Genomic DNA, 18,702 nt, shown 5'->3' with positions numbered 1-18,702 from the left:
CTGGAAGCTGGTTCCACAGAAGAGGGGCCTGAAAACTGAAGGCTCTCCCTCCCATTCTACTTTTAAATACTCTAGGAACAACAAGTAGGCCTGCAGAGCGAGAGCGAAGTGCTCTAATAGGGTGATATGGTACTACAAGGTCATTGAGATAAGATGGGGCCTGATTATTCAAGACCTTGTATGTGAGGAGCAGGATTTTGAATTCAATTCTGGATTTAACAGGAAGCCAATGAAGGGAAGCCAAAACAGGAGAAATATGCTCTCTCTTTCTAGTCCCTGTCAGCACTCTTGCTGCAGCATTTTGGATTAGCTGAAGGCTTTTCAGTGAGTTTTTTGGACATCCTGATAATAATGAATTACAGTCGTCCAGCCTGGAAGTAATAAATGCATGAACTAGTTTTTCAGTGTCACTCTGAGACAGGATATTTCTAATTTTAGAGATGTTGCACAAATGGAAGAAAGCAGTCTTACATATTTGTTTAATATGTGCATTGAAGGACATGTCCTGGTCAAAAATGACTCCAAGGTTCCTCACAGTGTTACTGGAGGCCAAGGTAATGCCATCCAGAGTAAGAATCTGGTTAGATACCATATTTCTAGGCTTTTCAGGGCCGAGTACAATAACCTCAGTTTGATCTGAATTAAGAAGCAGAAAGTTGGCGGCCATCCAGGTCTTTATGTCTTTAAGACATTCCTGCAGTTTAACTAATTGGTGTGTGTTATCTGGCTTCATGGACAGATAGAGCTGGGTGTCATCTGCATAGCAGTGAAAATGTATGCTATGTCTTCTAATGATGCTGCCTAAGGGAAGCATGTATAATGTAAACAGAATTGGTCCTATACTTGCCCTTTCACTTCAACGTCTTTTGTAACTATACATACTTCAATAGTTAATCAAACATGCATGTCTTTGGACTGTGGAGGACACGGAGAACATGCTAACTCCACACAGGAAGACCCCCAACCAGCTAGCAGAGTTCAAACAGAAGCCCTCCTGCTCTGAGGCGGCAGCTCCAACGCCCTGCTCCACCCTGTAGAGCATCAGTGATTGTTTTTCCTCGCCCCAAGCATACACCACACTTTGATGCAACAGTATCCATATGCTTCAACTCAGGAGATGACTCTGATGGAGACTGCTATGCCTACACCAGCATCATACCCATTACAGTAATCTCAAAGTGCGACATCAGATGGAAAAATCGCCATCTGCACACGTTTCAATTCAACAAGTGGAAGAAAAGAAATCTTTTCTGATGTGCTTTGTGAGCCTCTGACAATCAGCTATCTCCACCCTCTAAGCAGCTCTACATGCTGGTTATCTCCCGCACGCACACACCCTCTCCTGCTCTCCTCTCAAACCTGCCTGTGTCTACTTACGGTGCCCTGATCTCCTACGCATGCATGTGCGCTTGCATTGATGAGTAAGCACATTAGTCTTGCAGCACGTGTGTGTGTGTGCATGCATGTGGTAAATGTATGTGTCAGTCTGACTGTGTGGGAGAAGCAGAGAAATAGAGTGGGTGAGTGCGCACTGGCATAAGTAGGTTACAGGTAGTACATAACACGGTTATGATGTGTGTGCGCGCGTGTGTGTGTGCACACCGCATGGGTAATACTGTATGCATTACATGCATGAGCAACTATGTGTGCCCCTCGGTGAGTTTTCTGTTGCTCTGACTCATATTTATTCTGAAAGCAGAATACAAATTATTCCTCCTCAACAGTAAAATGTATATATACAGTGTGTGTGTGTGTGTGTGTGTGTGTGTGTGTGTGTGTGTGTGTGTGTGTGTGTGTGTGTGGGGGCCAGAGTGCTCATCAAAATTCCGTCATGGCTCTAGAGTGTGTGTTTTTACCCACAGCAGGGGAGTTATTTGAGTGTGTGACTGCATGTAGGTGGGCAGACCTTTCGTTTTTGATGTTTTATACTAGGCCATCTAGTACGCATATTCCAAACGTGGGTGGCTGCTGCCTCGTTTTGGAAGGAGTTCACTGTGAAGAGTGTTGGCAGCCCAGGTGGGGGCAAACAACAACAATCACCAAAAAGGTTTGATTAGGCCACCAGTGTTCAGAGAAGTTGATGGAAGAGAATGAAACTTCCTCAAAGCAGAATAATTTTGGGTGATCAAGTTGAAACAAAATGCAGATTTAAAAAAAAAAAAAAAAGGAAAGAAGTAGAGCAGGCGAACCCGTGGGAGAAAGTGAAGGTGAACGTGTTGTCACGGATTATGGTTACGGTGCTGTGTTGTGAGGAGGTAAGGAAAAGAGCAGGTCACTCATAGAGCTGAATAAACATGAGCATGTGTATGTCCCGGGGTCCAGCGTTGCCATCTGCACACTAACATAATGCTCTGCATCTGGACTGAACCAAAACACACTCATAAAAAAACAAGCAACAAAACACACAGCCAATCACTCCTGCTTAAAAACCAACAACAACAAAAAAGTCTTCATCATCATCATCATCAACAACAGTACAGTTACAACACGTTTTGTGACTTTTTAAACACATGGCTTGTGGAAATGTATGAGGGGTTTTCTCAGCAATGGTGACAAATAGCAGCTAGTGAAACCGGCAGAACGCTACAAACAATGACGACACAAAACTTATGGCGCCTTCAAGAGGTGTTGTGGGATTCGTGTGTGTGTGCATGTGTGTTCATAAAAACAAAACAAAAAAAACAAGGCCACATAAATCCAACAACGATCATTACTGAAAATGTAAATTTTCCAAAGAGAGAGCCACGGCACAGCCAACCAGAGACTGACGCAAGGGCACAGATGAAGTTCACAACAAGTTAAACTATGTACCCAAAAATATATCTGTATTGTAGGGCTGCTCGATTATGGCAAAAATGATAATCACGATTATTTTCACTGAAATTGAGATCACGATTATTTGACGATATTTAACCCTTTAAGACCTACTATAGAACCAAGTCCACCAGAGCTTTTTTTTTTTTTTTTTTTTTTTTTACATGCTGTAGTGCCATTTGTGGGAGCATTTCAAGTTGCTATACATCAATACAACTGTTATAGCCCATATTTTAATAATATGTATGCATTAAGTCCATAGTAATTACATAAATTGCAAAAAAGTGCAATAAACTACAAAAAAAATTGAAAATCGGTTTTGTTTTGTTTACATATATTTCTACTTGGAGAAATTTAAGAGGTTTATCCCTCAAAACTTTAAATACAATAAAGTTGCAAAAAATAGTTTCCCACCGCAGGAAATTTATTTTGAGTGTCTTCATAGTTTTATTTTGGAGATACAGCAATTTTTATATACTGCAGGAAAAACAAAAAACAGTCCTATGATGCAAATTTGCAAAGAAAACAGCATGTGCATCATTTCACTGTGGGAAGTGTTACGAACAGCTGATAGGAACGGCAAAGCGTGTTTCTGGAATATTATGTTTTTGTTCCTGCAAGCGCTTTTTATGCAATTTTTGCAAAGCTATATGTGGAACGAAACCGTGACCGAGGACAAGCTGATGGCATAAGATGTAAGTACAACTCCTCCGGTTTCATATGCAAAACAAATTATTGCGCTAGCTTACACGGTTCAGGTTCTACAGGGATTTAAAAATAGTTACGCAAAACGGAGCGTGCTGCTCTGACCAGCTTTAAAGGGTTAACAATGACTTTAAAAAAATAATATAAAATAGTGTGCAACACCACTGAAGTTTTTTTTTTTTAAACTCTCTTTTCAACCAACGGCAGTCACTCTCCAAATAACTTCTGCTTAGCTTTCCGAGCTTCCCTCGGGTCCTCTTAATCAGCGGTCTCCAACCTTTTTTGCGCCACGGACCGGTTTATGCCCGACAATATTTTCACGGACCGGCCTTTAAGGTGTCGCGGATAAATTAGGGAGGGGCTAATAATCGGCTCAGTCATTTTTAATGATCGTTGAAAGCCCAGATCGTAATCGTGATTAAAATTCGATTAATTGAGCAGCCCTACTGTATTGGCAGGTATATTTATTTGGGGGGGGGCTAAGCTTATTGTAACCATAACCAGAATTAGCTTAGCATTTGCACAATGTTCAATGCACACACTCGAGACTCACCCCTACAAGACGTTGTACTTCAGACACAGACGTAGCAGGTTGTCAAATTAAACAAATAAAGCAAAAGTATAAATATATATAAATATATATATATATCACTATGACATTCAAAGTGCCACAGTCACACACTTCTTTACAGTAGTCTTCACCTCCTCCGCATGACACACAGCCCCTCCCCTCACTAGCAGCTGAACAGACGACACTGATCAACACTGAGGAATTTCCAGAGGTAAAGCTCCCTTTTCAAGAACAGTGAAGTATTAAAACAAGTTACCATAAATCTCATGATAAGCGTTACTATAGTAACCTGGCTGACTGGATTAATGGTGGTGTTTGTATTGTTCTGAAATGAAAAAGGGAATCGAGTATTTTCCAGGGTATTGACGTCGACTTCAAACATGTACTAGAATTTCAACACCCACAGATGGTGGTTTTATACACGTCCCAGTGACCACTGAAATTAAAGCTGCGGCTCTCTCCCCATTCAGGGTCTTGGTAAGTTTCAGTTCTTGTTTTTAGAGGGTCTTTGCGTCAACTGTGAGCCTAAATTGCGTCCTTAATGAACCTCGGGGAAAAAAAAGCATTCATGTGTAATGTCTTTGTCCTCTTTATCAGCAGTTACAAAAGACGTTGAAGTGAAAGGGCAAACCTCACTAAAGCAGGAACTTCCAAACAGCACTCATTATTACTCTTCACCAATAAAACACAAACAAAATGATCAGTACTTTCCACTTTAAAAACTCATAACCACTATGAAAATTTCAGGTGCTTTTGGGAAATAGAAATTACTCGCCTAGTTGTTCTACTGTTGTGCAGGAAAAACCCATTCACACATTTAGCAGTGAAGTGAATTACTGAGATTTTTTTTATATTCAGAAATTCCCTGGAAAATATGAACGTTAATCCAGAAAGAAAAGGCTTAGTTTTAGTATTTACCACATGTTTCTACATTTAACTAGCTGTAAATTGGATTGGATTGATCTGACTGATTAATCTGAGGTCTCAGAGGCTGTTGTTTACAACGTACGTTACACATTCTGCGGATACACAATATAGAAGCACTGCCATATCATCAATAGACCTTGGTCTGACCCTGAGTTGATAACATGCAAAACTGAGCTGAGAACCGAAGCTGAAAACACGCCGATCGTTTGATTTAAACCTTCTCCTTCAAGTCTGTGCCCACTGAATGCCTATTCAGGCTATTAAATGTGAACATTCAACAAAAAAACCTCTAAAATCAAGGTTAGTTTACGTGTTTTCAGCGGAGAAAAACTGCATTTGTGTCGACATCTTTGTTCTAATTGTAAACAAGAGGCACTTCAGCCCATTTTCTTTAGTGCCGCTAGTGCAAGGCGAGCTTTCGGAAAAACCGCCGCTACAAGTGTTGGAGGGCACCACACCAACAGCCTACGTACTGTGAATGGTTTGCTTTGCAACAACTCCTACATGTGTGCATGTAAACTAGTTAAATTACTCCTCATGAGAGCCATATTAGTACAAGTTGTACTTTAAGGCATTCCTAGAATTTCATTGGTGGCACTGACGAGTGACAAAAACCAAATGGCCGGGACACTTGTGAGCTTTGTGCCTTTTTTTTTTTTTTATTCCCCCATCTCTACCTGACAGAGCAGACTGACACTGTTTAAAAAAGTGGCCCAGGGCATGTGTATTCATTTACAAAAGCTTAAAAAACAGCAGCCGCGTGACACGGCAGGCCTCACGGCAGTGATGTCTGTGCTAAATCTATGACAGCAGGTGCCAGAGATCAATAATGGCACCGTGAGTGTTGACTGCTCCAGAAACAACAGCGGCAGAGGTGAAAATGTACTCTGTGGCCATCACAGGTGTTGGGGAAAGGAAGCTGTGACTGTGGGGCAGAGCTGCAACGGTGGCCCCAAGAGGACAAAGAAGAAAGCTGGATGAGTTATAGACAAGACTAGGATGATGCCTCCGACAGAAGAGCTGAGATTTAGATACCGACTAGCTTTAATAGTGAGGAATGTGCCTGTGGTGGGAGAAGGATAAAGCAAAGACTGATGATGAGGAAACAGGAGGGAGAGAAAAGATTAGATAAAAAAAAGAGAGGAAAATAAAGTGAGAGGAGGAAAAAGGGGGAGCCATGTGGAGGATCTAATACCTCAATCAGCTCACGTCTCTTTGCCGTATCTCCTCCTTTTGCCCCAGCTGCTCCTTTCCCATTCACCCATTCACCCGGCTTTGATGTTCTTCCATTCTGATAAAGCCAGCCCACCACCCTCCCACTCTATTTCCACCTCCACACCTCCTCCTCTTTTTTCCTTTGTGTCTCACCTTCATCCACTCGAGCTCATTTTTTCTCCTTCACAGTCTAATCCTTCTTTTGCCTGCTCTCATCTTCACCTGCGGCTTCACGCTTCTTCCCCCTTGACTCCTCGCAACGGGGCACTCCTCCTGTCATTCTCATCAACTTCTGCTCGTCACCCTCCATCTGTCCTGGTTTATGATCCGTGCACGACACTCGCAGACTCTCTCTGCTCTCTCCCTAACCCGACATTCAGGCTGAATGGCCATTTTGCCGCTGCTTCATTATTCAGGGCAAAAATCAGCTTTGATGTGCTACTAACAGATCACTGACTGCCATACTTGGATGTTCCAGAGTTTATAACAGCTAACCTTAGAGGTGCCATAAAGAACTAGAGCCCAAACAGTTCAGCTCTTTGATCGGTCCACAAAATGTAACTGCTGCTTTTTCAATCATTAATAGCTGTTAGAGTCATTTTTCATGTGACCCAGGTCAGAATAACCAGAACTACAGTTAAAATGACTCAAAGTCAGCACTGGGAGGCAAATACACCCAAATCTTGATCAGCAGCCCAGATGTCTCATCTAACACGTCTTTCGCCTGAAGGTTTTCACTTTCAACTGTTCACTTTCTTTGAGTTTACAAAAAAACGACACAATTATTGGTCAGGAAAAGATCACGTCAGACTTAAAGATTTTTAAAATCACCATAATGTTATCATATCAGTCAGGCTCTCCTATTCAGGACCTGCTAAATGTGGAGGTGCAGGCTCTGACCTCACTTGTTGACAGGGATTGTTGTCAGCGGCTGCAGTCCAGGAGTTTGGAGCTTATAACTGTTCTGTTTTGCATATTCACAGGAGCTACAGCTTTACCTGTGCAAACAAAGTGAATGCTACAAGGTGCTAAAAGGTTTCAACGCTCTAAGACAAGCTCCAGAGTAAGATGTTGGCTTGTCTTCTTCTGCTGCTGAAGCCGCCCGACCCCCCTTTCCCTTCCCTCTCTAGCCTTTCTTTGCTGCGCTTCTGCAAAAAGCAAGTCACCCTCCTGACATGAGCTGACACTTAGCCTAAAGCAAGAATACCCTGCTAGGACACATACACACGCACGTACACACAGCAAAGCGTTACTTGATTTAAGCCGCGAGACGATTTACACTCTGTGAAGCATAAAGTGATATGCCAAGGCGCAAAAAATCAAGGAGAACGCGCTAAAAAACACACAGAAGCCCCATTTAACAGCAAGGTCAGTCAGGACGCCGATGCCAAAAATAATGACACGGCTGAAGCCGACCTTTGCCGTGAAAACGCAGCACAAGGCACACACATCCACTCGATCGCTATTTGGACTTCAAAGTAATGTGCAGGTGAGGCAGGCTGATTGAAGCACAGCTAAGAAAAAACAACATCCAGAGAAGACGATACTTAAGTGCAGCAATCAGTGAGAAAACAGTGTCAGCAAACACACACTCACAGCATTTACTGCAGAAGCAAGGTGAGGCAAGAACGAGCTGCACTGGAAAAAAAAGTAAAGATATGCAGGTGTGAGGTGAAGAAGGAGCTGCTTCGAGTGCTGCAGTGAGAGCATAAACAACATCTCACACACACAGAACACCAGCAGTGCATGGAAAACCTACACCGCCCAGCAACACACAGGTGAAGCGACTAAACTCTCATTACAATTCAGTCATGCGCTCGGAGAGCTTAGGTCCTGGCATTCACGAGGGATCCACCCCCAGAGGACTCAGGCAATATCAGGCAGGTGGTTATTACAGGGAGGCTGGTTGGTATAGGATGAGTTGAGGTGACTCAAATAGCGCTTATGAATTCAAATCAACACTGTGAGCATCGAAAAGTGGTTGAAAAAAGAAGAAAAAAAAAATCCCTTCTTGGCCCCAACCTGCAATATGAGCAAAGAATAGAGCTCTTTGGCTTCAGAGCTGGTGCCTGGGTATATAATGGATATAGAAATGTAGTGGAATGGAAATTATTCCTATAAACACACTCACAACCTCATGTTTCCCTCTCTTGTTATTGTTGTTTTTAGATGTACACACTGCTCTGCCTGCCACAGAAACGCTACGTGCCAAGAGGAAATCTTATTGCAGCTGTGCAAACAAGCCCACCTCGTTTTTCGGTCACTTAAGAAGACATCTCTTAAATCCCGAGCCCTGATATTTATCAGGTGAGGGGCTGCTTTAATGGGGATGTGTACAGCTACTGTGAAAAGATGAAACACAACTCGGGAAGGCCGCTATGAGCAATAAATCTCAGCGTTTTTATTACAGTCATACACCAAACAAAATACATGACAATTAAATGCCGTACGCTGATAGATGACATCGAATTAAGTCAGCAAATGCTGGCCTAATTAAACACTGGACCCAACCACATCTGTCATGGGGCTGAGTTTTCATCTCGCAGGGCTTTGAAAACATCCTGTCTTTTTCTTTCCCCTACGCTTCCTGTGAGAGGATGCATGGCGAAAATGACTTCCAAAACCACGTCCATGTCCGACAGGTACATTAGCTTATTCCAACTGCAAGCCGACCGCAACTCAAGTTGTAACCAGGGCTGTGCGATATGACCCAATTCTCATAAGACATCTATCGTCCGATAACGATATAAATCACAAAAATTTAATATTTTCTGTAAATTCTGTGAATCTCGGGCAGCTCGACTTGCGCGAAGTGTTTCCAGCTCCGCGTCATGTACCTGGAGTCGAATGTTTTAACTGATGCATGAAACTTTTAGACGTAAGTTGTTAAAGCCGCCGTTTTCTTTGTGAGTATTTATTACACGGCGTGCTGCGGGGGAAAGCCTGTTCTAACGTTTGAGTCTAAGGTTTATTTTTTAGCACCCGACGGCTCTTTTTTGCTTCTCATCCGTAAATAATCTGCTCTTTCACGTGATTCAGTTTATTTTGAAAAGTCTCAACAGGATCTTGAGCTTTATTCTGAAAGGTTTATGTGGAAAATAAACAAGCGGACACACGATGGTTTTACCATCGTTGTTGCTAACAACAACGCGTAAAAACAGGCTCTTATCCATCCGTAGTGTGGTTATATTAAATATAAGAGAAAGAGAGAACTTTAAGAAATGAATATAGCCACTGCAGTGACCATCAAAACGGTGAAAAAATATTGCCGTAAACAGTTTATTTTGCGACACCACGAAACAAACGATAATGTAAAATGAAACGATAGACGTTTTTATATCGTCATCCGATATATATCGTTATATCGAACAGCCCTAGTAACCCTAAATATTTTGAATGCTCAAGACCAAATTCACGTCCCCATAAAGGGAACTGGGTCTCCAGAATGTGACTGCACACACAGTTTGGCTCCCACAATGCAGGGAATACGAGTACATACCTACACACGCAAAGTAAGGTGTCCTAGATATTTATTAAGAAGTGACGTTTTGCTCTTTTGCTCAGTTTTGTATGGCGGCTGTCCCCTCACTCTCTCGCCTTCATTCAGTGCCTCTCCCTCTCTCTCTCTCTGCCCATTTCCTTCCGTCTTGCTCTACTTCCCACAGCCGCAGGCAAGGACGCACCGCGGCCGGTTACTTCCTAAGCAGGACAACCTTTAAACATGGACACATTTGAAGTCTCACACACAGATAGCACATTCAAATCTGTCAAAGGTGATCAAGTGTGTTTATAGCAAAGAAAATATGTCTGACGAATTGAGGTTCGGACACTGTTGCAGTGTAAAAAAAAAAAAAAAGGGAGAAAAAAAATAAACCCGAGCACGAGTTATCTTTGGTGGCAAGTCTGTTCATCATGTTTTGGCTAGTTTGCACCTCCTTATCCAGAGTGCAGGCCTGTTGTCTGGCGACTTTCAAATCTAGTCTTGCAAGATACGTGATGTGCAGCATGTGCAGCATGTGTGTGTGTGTGCATGCTTGCGTGCGTTACACAAGATAACATATGTGTTGCCAGTGGGAAAAGCATCTTGCTCACAGGCCTGTTGTGCATTTCTGCATTTCACTGACTATGGGTGTGCCTGAAAGTGACAGGTTCACACTACAGGAGCATACAGAATAATTTGTTATTTTTATTTTTATTCTATGAATAATTTCATACAACAATCTTTGTTGTCTCTCTCTCCACACATAGACGTACACACACACACACACACACACACACACACACACACACACACACACACACACACACAATTGACCCTTCGTTAAAGCGATTACGGATTAATGAGCAGAGTACCCGCCTAATCCAGTTTAGCTTGAGACATGGAGGCGATGCTATCCAAGCGCCATATCCACCACCCCCACCCCCGTCCCTGCACAACTGCACGTTGCTGGGTGGGTACTGGGTGATCACATTATGCCCCTGGTTATCGACCAATCCCAGCCATTCCTGCCACAGTACAGCCGTCATAAAGAACTGAGAATATCACAGTGTCACAGCATGAGTCAAGCTGAGAAGCAGCCAGTCCAACAAGTGTAACGGTATTACAGGTTAGATCCTTTTATTTGAATCTGCGGTGCGAGACCAAAGTGACACAGCTCTAACACTGAACACAAGAGGGGAAAAAAGGAAAAATACAAAGCTTTAAGAGAAAGCTGCACATTTTCAGTTTCAGTTTTTACTCCAGCTACATTAATTCTACTGTTTCATTGACATTTCTGATATTCTATAAATGACATTTACTGGACTACAGTAAAATACTGTGACTCTTTCAGCCCATCCCTCCACAAACTGCTCTGTATGTAAACAGCTTCACCTCGGCTTTTTTCATGTTTTATTAAAAGCCACTAGTATAAAACATTAGCATGTTTGCTAACATTTTGCCAGTTTAGTTTTGTGTCTTTTTACTTTTACTTTACTTAAATCTATAACCCTATTCATATTAGCTTTACTTTATATAGAAAGGGAGTTGTGCTTCTTATCTATGAAACTTCAGAAAGAAGTGAACTGGCTTATCCTAGCATGCAGCTAACGTAGCTACGTCACCGTTTCCCCACACAGGGGCTTTCCTCGGCTCGGTTTCTGGCAAACCCATGGCCACCAACGTACAACCCTAATTGACACACTGTATAAACTGTAAACAAAAACAGAGAGCAATGATTTGCAAATCTCACAAGCCCATATTTTATTCAAATTGGAACACAAGACACCATACTGAATGCTTGAACTGAGAAAATGTATCATTTTGATGACAACAGGTCTCAGCAAAGTTGGGACAGGGCAACAAAAGGCTGAAAAACAAACAGCTGGACGAACATTTTGCAGCTAATTAAGTTAATTGGCAGCATCAGTGAGTTTTTCAGAAGAGAAACTCAAATGCAGCATCAACAAATTGCCAGTGAATGGTTGCTTAAGTGTATAACACTTGGGCTTATATGCTTACTTCACATTGCCAGCGTCCACTGGAAAAAAAAAATACTTGAAACCTTCAATTTCGTTCACACACAGTTCAAATATACGATAAGGACGATCCAGCCTGCTCTTACTCAAAGAGAGCACTAGAACATCATCAGCATAGAAAACTCAAACTATGTAAACTATGTAAAACTGAAGCAGCTAGAAACACAAAGCTGTGCAACCACAAAACCACAGCCCTGAAAAAACAGAATTGGAAAAAATGCCAATAAATTATAGACAGAGGTACTAAAACACTGGCGCTGTGTCAAGGTCAATCTGTGTTAAGTGCATTACGAGCTTGTGTTATCACCCAGGGGAAACGGCGTGTAACCTGAGCCGGAGAGGATTACAGACGTGAGCAAGCGTTATTTGCATGACCACAGATATAAAGTGGCAGCACAGACGCACAAAGAACAACTGTTGTTTTTATGTCCTGGTGCAAATTATCTGCTGTTAACTTTTTCTGCACCCACAATTTACCTACTACAAAGTCCAAATCTTAACAGTGAGGCAGAAGTGCCAAAAAGTTTCCTCTCAAGGAAAACTATAAACAAACAGAGGTATGCAGCAAGCGACTGGAATTTCATTTTTCCATCAAAGTGCAGCGTTCAGGTTTCAACAGGCCAAAAATGGAGCTGCGGAGAAAACTTGCCGTCATGCGATGCTCTAGTTCAAGAGTGTGTGTGTGATTATGTACCTGTTGTCAGCATGATTTGTGTTTCTCCACACTGCACGTCCTTCTCTGTAATTTTATACCGAGGTGTCCTTGGTCATAACACGGTGGATGAAAGCAAAGCATATGTCAGTGACACTGCCTGCGAATCAGCTGTCACTGCACCTTGGAAATGGAAATCTGTCCGTGTGTGTGTGTGTGTGTGTGTGTGTGTGTGTGTGTGTGTGTGTGTGTGTGTGTGTGTGTGTGTGTGTGTGTGTGTGTGTGTGTGTGTGTGTGTGTGTGTGTGTGTCAGATGTCCCCACAGTAGGGAGATCATGACCAGAAGTCAAACAGTGCAGCAACCAAAAGTATAAATTTTAAACAACAAAAACACACACAAGAACATTACGATACCGCAACAAAGGCCTCCTCAGACCACAGCAGCTTTATAGACCGACCGACAACAACCTCTACAATACAACAGCAGCAGCAGCAGCAGCAGCAGCAGCCAAACACCTCAGCTTCACACTTCTCGCTTTTGCTACCAGACCCTGCGTGAGAAACAAACACCCACTGACACCCAAATGATTTCTGCTTGCCTGCTTTTGCACAATGTTTGCAACATAACCAGCTTTTATCGCTCTCTCTGACACAGGTCACATTCATGTTTCCTTACTACCCTTTGCTTCGTACCCCGAGACGTACCCTAGACAAGTTGCACAAAGGACGCCCCAGCAGCCGTGCAATTCTCACCACATGTGCGAAGGGCTTGTTTCACAGACAGCATTGTTAGCCTCGACAGTGGTTGTGAAACTGCATGTTGCGAACATTTAGTTCCCACAACTCGATGAGCAGGGCATCGCTTTATGTGCGAGTGCACTGGCAGTAACAGGCTCGGAGAGAACGATTTCTTTTCTGAAGTGGGAGAAAGGGGGAAAAAAATCCATCATCCATCCATCCAGTGCTCACTGCAAAGTACAAGCTGAGCTGCTGAGATAAAGTTTTCTTTAAACCGCAGCACTGCAGTGATTAGCAGAATCTCCACAGTCCAGGGAGTGTGGAGTTTGCATGCTCCATGCCTGTGTGGGTTCTCTCCAGTTTCCTCCCACCCAAAACATGGATGTGAGATAATATTATTGTCAGTCTCTCTGTGTTAAGCCTTGATTTTACAGCTGAGGAGTCATTCATACACCTCTCTGAAGTCTGCTCCCTGGGGCGCACGTGTAGTTGGTGCACCGTAATGTAAATTCTCCATGGACGAAACTGTGTGGTCAAGCAAAACAAAGAAAAAGAGAAAGAGTGATATCTGCACAGACCCACACCGTCTGCTCATGAGCTGGTTGCGCCCAGTCTAATCAAGGCGCCACAACAGGATGTACCCCACCTCTCACCTCATGACAGCCAGGACACGCCCCAGCCCCTCCCATGACTTTGAATTGGATACGCAGAAGAAAATAGACGGATGATTATTGCGTTTTCAAAAAATTCATGATGTTTTTCCATGCCGTCATTAATACAAACGCATTCAGCTACAAGAAATACTTAAATAGCTTCATAACCCACACTGGCTGCTAAAAATACAGAGTGAGGCTGTCAAGGTGAGCCAGTGTAGCAACATCTATTACTGAGATTTAGATATGAAAAAGCAGGGTGCACAGGTCTTAATGTTTCTAGGCCATCAACAATCTTTGTCTACGCGAGTCAGCACTGACAGTGTTTAGATGATTGCAGCACGATGCAGCTTTTGAGGACACACGTCAAGGCTTTTGCTGCCACAGAGAGAAGAAATAATCCACGACTGACGTCAAAAAGCATCTCGACCGGGAATTCGGGACCAAATCATACGTCAGGCATCCGAGAAGGAAGAGAAAAAAATCGTCACGACGAGGAGCGGAAATATACAAAATAGCAGCCGGAGACAAATCATTCAAATGAGGGATTTGAATTAGCATATTTCATGCTTCAGTTTTATGAGAAGACGCGTCAAGGCTGGAGATTATTTTCTCCTGGGAACAGCACTGCGGGGAAACGTTCCCCAACAAGGCTCTGAAAGTTTCTTTATATACTCGAGGAGTCTTTTTAACCAAAAAATGGAAAAGGAATAATAATAAAAACAACACTGTTAGACAAAGTTGTACGTCGCACGAAAGTGCCAAATCAGAAGCAGGTTCCTTGGTGTGATACTGAGATTTCTCCTCCGAGTCGTTATCAGGCCTCTCCGCTGACACTGTTACCCAGCAAATTTCAATCTAAGCAAGGTCTGCAAAAGAGGATTCGTCTCACTGTGCAGAATTACAGCAGAAAAAAGGCGTAACGGTGAAATTTTGAGTGGGTTAGCAGCTTTTTAAAGCAGGGTTAAAGGTTTCTCTGCCTGTCAGCCTTCAAGCAGCTGAGAAAGACATTTAACCAGCAAATCTTTTTCCAAACTGCCACATTTTTCTTCCCAATACCACTGGGAAAAACACATTCCAGTGTATTTTGGAAAACCACTGGATAAACATCATTACAGTCAATAATGGTCATGCACTGCATGCCATCGTGTTCCAGCTTTCCCTGAGGAGTTGTGCTTGGAAGGCTACGGGCGGAAATAGTAAATAATGGTGGCAAGTTGGGTGAAGAGGTTTATACTTTACGCTCCGTCTCCCTTCATCTCCAACAGGCGAGCCGAGCCGCGGAGGAAACTTCAGACCTTTTCGGCCACTCAGCTTTTAAAGAAAAAAAAAAAAAGAAGTGTCTAAGGGAGCGGCAAAGCCAAAGCTCCTTAATGAAGCGCCCTGTCACCCTGCCTGTGAGCATGCTCGTATGTGATAGCCTGTCGGCGCTCTTTCCATTTCTTTCCAGTTGTGTGTGCGCGATCAACAGCCGGTGTTTAGAGGAGGGAGGGGTGTGCGCGCAAGGGTTCGGGGGGGGAGGATAATGTAACGCTGACACTCGAGAAACGTGACGTCCACTATTGTATCGCGGGGCAATTACAGCGAACGAGTCGAACAAACACACAATGTATAATTCAGAACATCCTGCATTTCTGCAGCGCACTTCCTCACGCCAACAGTATTCATTACCAGAGCAGCAGATTTATTTTCAATGCACTGACCTCGCTGCTTTCACTTATTTATACTGTTTATTGTGTGTTTAGCTCCCAACGTTTGGGCGTCAGGCTGATTCTCTTCTAAGAAGCTGACTTAAATAGCTGGATTATGAAGCTCTTAGCCAACTTAAAGTGGATACAATGAATGCTCGAGACGCGACGTGTAGTTAATCAATAAATAATTTTTGTTTTTTCTCTCTCTGATGGTTTAAAAAGAAAAAGATACCCAGGAATAACAGCAGCATATATTCAGGTTCCAAGGGTAAAAAAACGTTTTTGCCTACTCTTGGCTCTGTGTGATGTCAGCGACTGGAAATTTCCCCAATGTCATCTCAGGTTCACAGTTTTGGCTGTGAACAGGGAAGACCTTACTGATGATTAGAACTCGAGGGGCAGCAAATCAGAAAAAAGCCGGCTTAAAGAGGGGACATCCTAAAAAAACGTAGGCTGTAAAACAGAGGTGTCAAGCCCATTTATTACAGGAGCCACATACAGTTAAATCTGAACTAAGGTGAGCCAGAAGACTAATAACCTTCTGAAAACCTTTGCATTTCATGAACTAGATTCCTAAAACTAATCCCGACCAGTTTGAGAGTTGGCCAGACTAAATCCATTACACACCTCAGCTGAGGGGGTTATAGGTTAACAAATACATACAGAAAATGTACTGTTTATTCAAAGATGTCCTTTTTTTGCTGTAGAGTCACAATAATAAGAGAATAAAACAGGAACTTGTCTATCGATTCATTCATCGTAAAAAGCCACCTCGTTTTGTATTTTTTGAAGGTGTTTCTATTACCTGTTCAGGCGTAGTATGACAGATGAGGGTGGTGTCTTTGTCAGAAGGTTGTAAATATGACAGTGATTCAAACCTCTGGATCCTCAGTTTGGATCTGATCCATTCGTAGGAATAAAACACAGTTAAAAGTTCACACTTACTCATTGCATTTTCCACGTTTTGCACTGTCTGGGCCACATGTTTGACACCTCTGTTCTAAAACAACTTGTCTCAGTGGGATTGATTATACCGTACCCCCAACTTTCCAGCAATATGTTTCACAAATGACCACCATCTGCTCTGCTGCAGTACCAAACACATTTTTAATAATAAGGAATGGAGCTGCTGTTCTGGGCAAACTTCTTCTGCATTGTCTTTTCGTATTCAACAACAGGCAGCCCTATATAGCAAAAGCTCTTCATTTCTAATAGGACAATAACAGCCTGTATTAGACTCTATTAATCTCATAATCAGCCAACTCTTGTCTAATGCCCCATTAAGTAGGTTTCACAACATGATTAATTTTTTTCTTTGTTAAGGTGAACTCGGTCTGAGTTATTGTTTGAGCGGCCACAGTGGAAAGTCCGACCAATCCCTTGGCAGCAGCCTGCAAATGGACAAAGCCTGGTGTTGAGGGGTCAGTGGGGTCAGTGGGGCACGGTACTCGTGAAGGCTTTCTCCTTAGAAGCCAAAGTGAAACACTGAGCAAAAATCCCCACGATCCACCCAGCGACCCGAGTCATGGGACTTTCCCCCTCAGCTCAGCTTCTTTAACGATGCGAGGTGATCATGTCGGTGCTCTAACCAATTCCTGGAATACCTGTCGTAGAGCAGCTACACAAAGAGCCTCTGACTACACTCCTGTTGAGCGCTGGAATCCAAACCATGTTCAGCGTGCAACATGAGTGGGCACGATCCGACATTCCACCTGACAACGAGCGCACCTGAGAGCTGCTGATCTCTATTCGCTACCCCTGCCTCTGCGTTCATGGAGTGAAGTGTCAGGCCTGCCGGAGCAGCTGCTGTACTCGTTGCTTTGGCTGCAGAAAATGAAAGTTTGACTCCTGGCTGCTCAAACAACTGATATCATCTCTCATTCTGATATCAGTCACAAGTATTTCCTGTCAACTCCCCTCTGAATATGAGCAAAAAATAAAAACAACAAAAAAAATGAGCCACATGGCCAGTGAGTCTGGGTGGGTATGTAAACACCTATAAATACAGAGCAGGTCCAGATTTCTTTTAACATATCAGGATAAGCAGGATGTGTGCTCCTGCCAGGGCAAATGCAACCCACAGCTCAGTGTAAACAACACACAAGGAGGCATTCTGGGTAGACAGGAAGAGGTTAGAGCAACACCACCTCGGCTGGAGAGGGGAAGTTCTTAGTCCTTACTGCAGAGACAAAGATTAGGCAATAAGGCAGTGAACAAGAAGCAAACACACCACAGTCAAGACTCTGCAAGACATCCCCGCGACTGATTCACAGTACATGGTGTGCAGGTTCTTCTGGCTCCAGATTAGACTTCCCTGTTTCTTGTGTCTGTGAAAAATCCCATTTAAATGTAGATGACAGAGTCAGTGCTGCTACTCCCCATCTCCCAGTGTCATCCTCCGTTTCTCTGCCACCCTCCTTTTTTTCCCCCTCCTTGCCTGCCTCAATGTTGCTGAAACTGCAGTGAAATCGAAGATATTTGACGGGCCGTGACGGCTGCAGGGTGGAATAAAAAAAAAAAAAATAGAAAAAGTCCACAATTGCATTTTGCAGCACGATGCCAAACTACTCAAAAAATCAGCTGAAGACACTGGTAAAAATCATCTCAAACTAAAGGGGGGAAATACATTTAATGTGCAGGAAAACACTGGGTGTTATAGTTAAGAGAGCCAATTCCAAGACATAGATTTACAGCTGTGTCATTGAGGTGCACACACACACACACACACACACTTGCAGACCGCTAAGAAGCCAAGCGTACTTTTGAGGCTTTGCTTCTAAAACCAGTAAAGCCCCAGAGCATTTCAGAAAGCAGCATTAGGGTGTCAGCATGTGGGCTTTGTGTGATGATGACCATGGAGCCTTTATTCCCCACTAATTGCTTTTAGTCACCTAAACATCTGCGCTCATCTGGATGAGGATGCGACTCAGGCTTATGGAGAAAAGCACTGCGTTTGACGTGATTTCACAGAAAGTCCCTGCACGTTTTTATGCTGCAGCAGCTCCCCAACTGTTTGCTTAGCTGACATTGGAAAACACAAGCGCTACTTCAGCAGTAGCAGTTAACCTTTGACCCTGAATCGAACTTGTTATGACCAGGATTATCACTTAAGCGCCATAAAAAGAACAATGAGACAAGCTGCAGCTGGAGCGTGTTCATTTAGGTTACACCTGATTATCACAGGACACATGACCACGTGCATCTGCCTCTGTGAGCCCA

The 18,702-nt window shown here is 43.2% G+C and overlaps 1 protein-coding gene across 2 annotated transcripts in view; it reads right to left on the bottom strand.

Moving 5' to 3' along the window:
- The window catches only part of pacs1b (phosphofurin acidic cluster sorting protein 1b), a 70,035-nt gene that overhangs the window by 50,022 nt on the left and 1,311 nt on the right, over positions 1–18,702 (bottom strand). The window lies entirely within an intron of this gene.

Source organism: Rhamphochromis longiceps, linkage group LG3 (genome assembly GCF_057381845.1).
Source record: "Rhamphochromis longiceps isolate RC_006_pf linkage group LG3, R_longiceps_female_GT1.1, whole genome shotgun sequence".
NCBI classification, from domain to species: domain Eukaryota; kingdom Metazoa; phylum Chordata; class Actinopteri; order Cichliformes; family Cichlidae; genus Rhamphochromis; species Rhamphochromis longiceps.
Note: the sequence above shows the minus strand (reverse complement) of the source record. Positions and strands in the feature narration are given on the sequence as shown.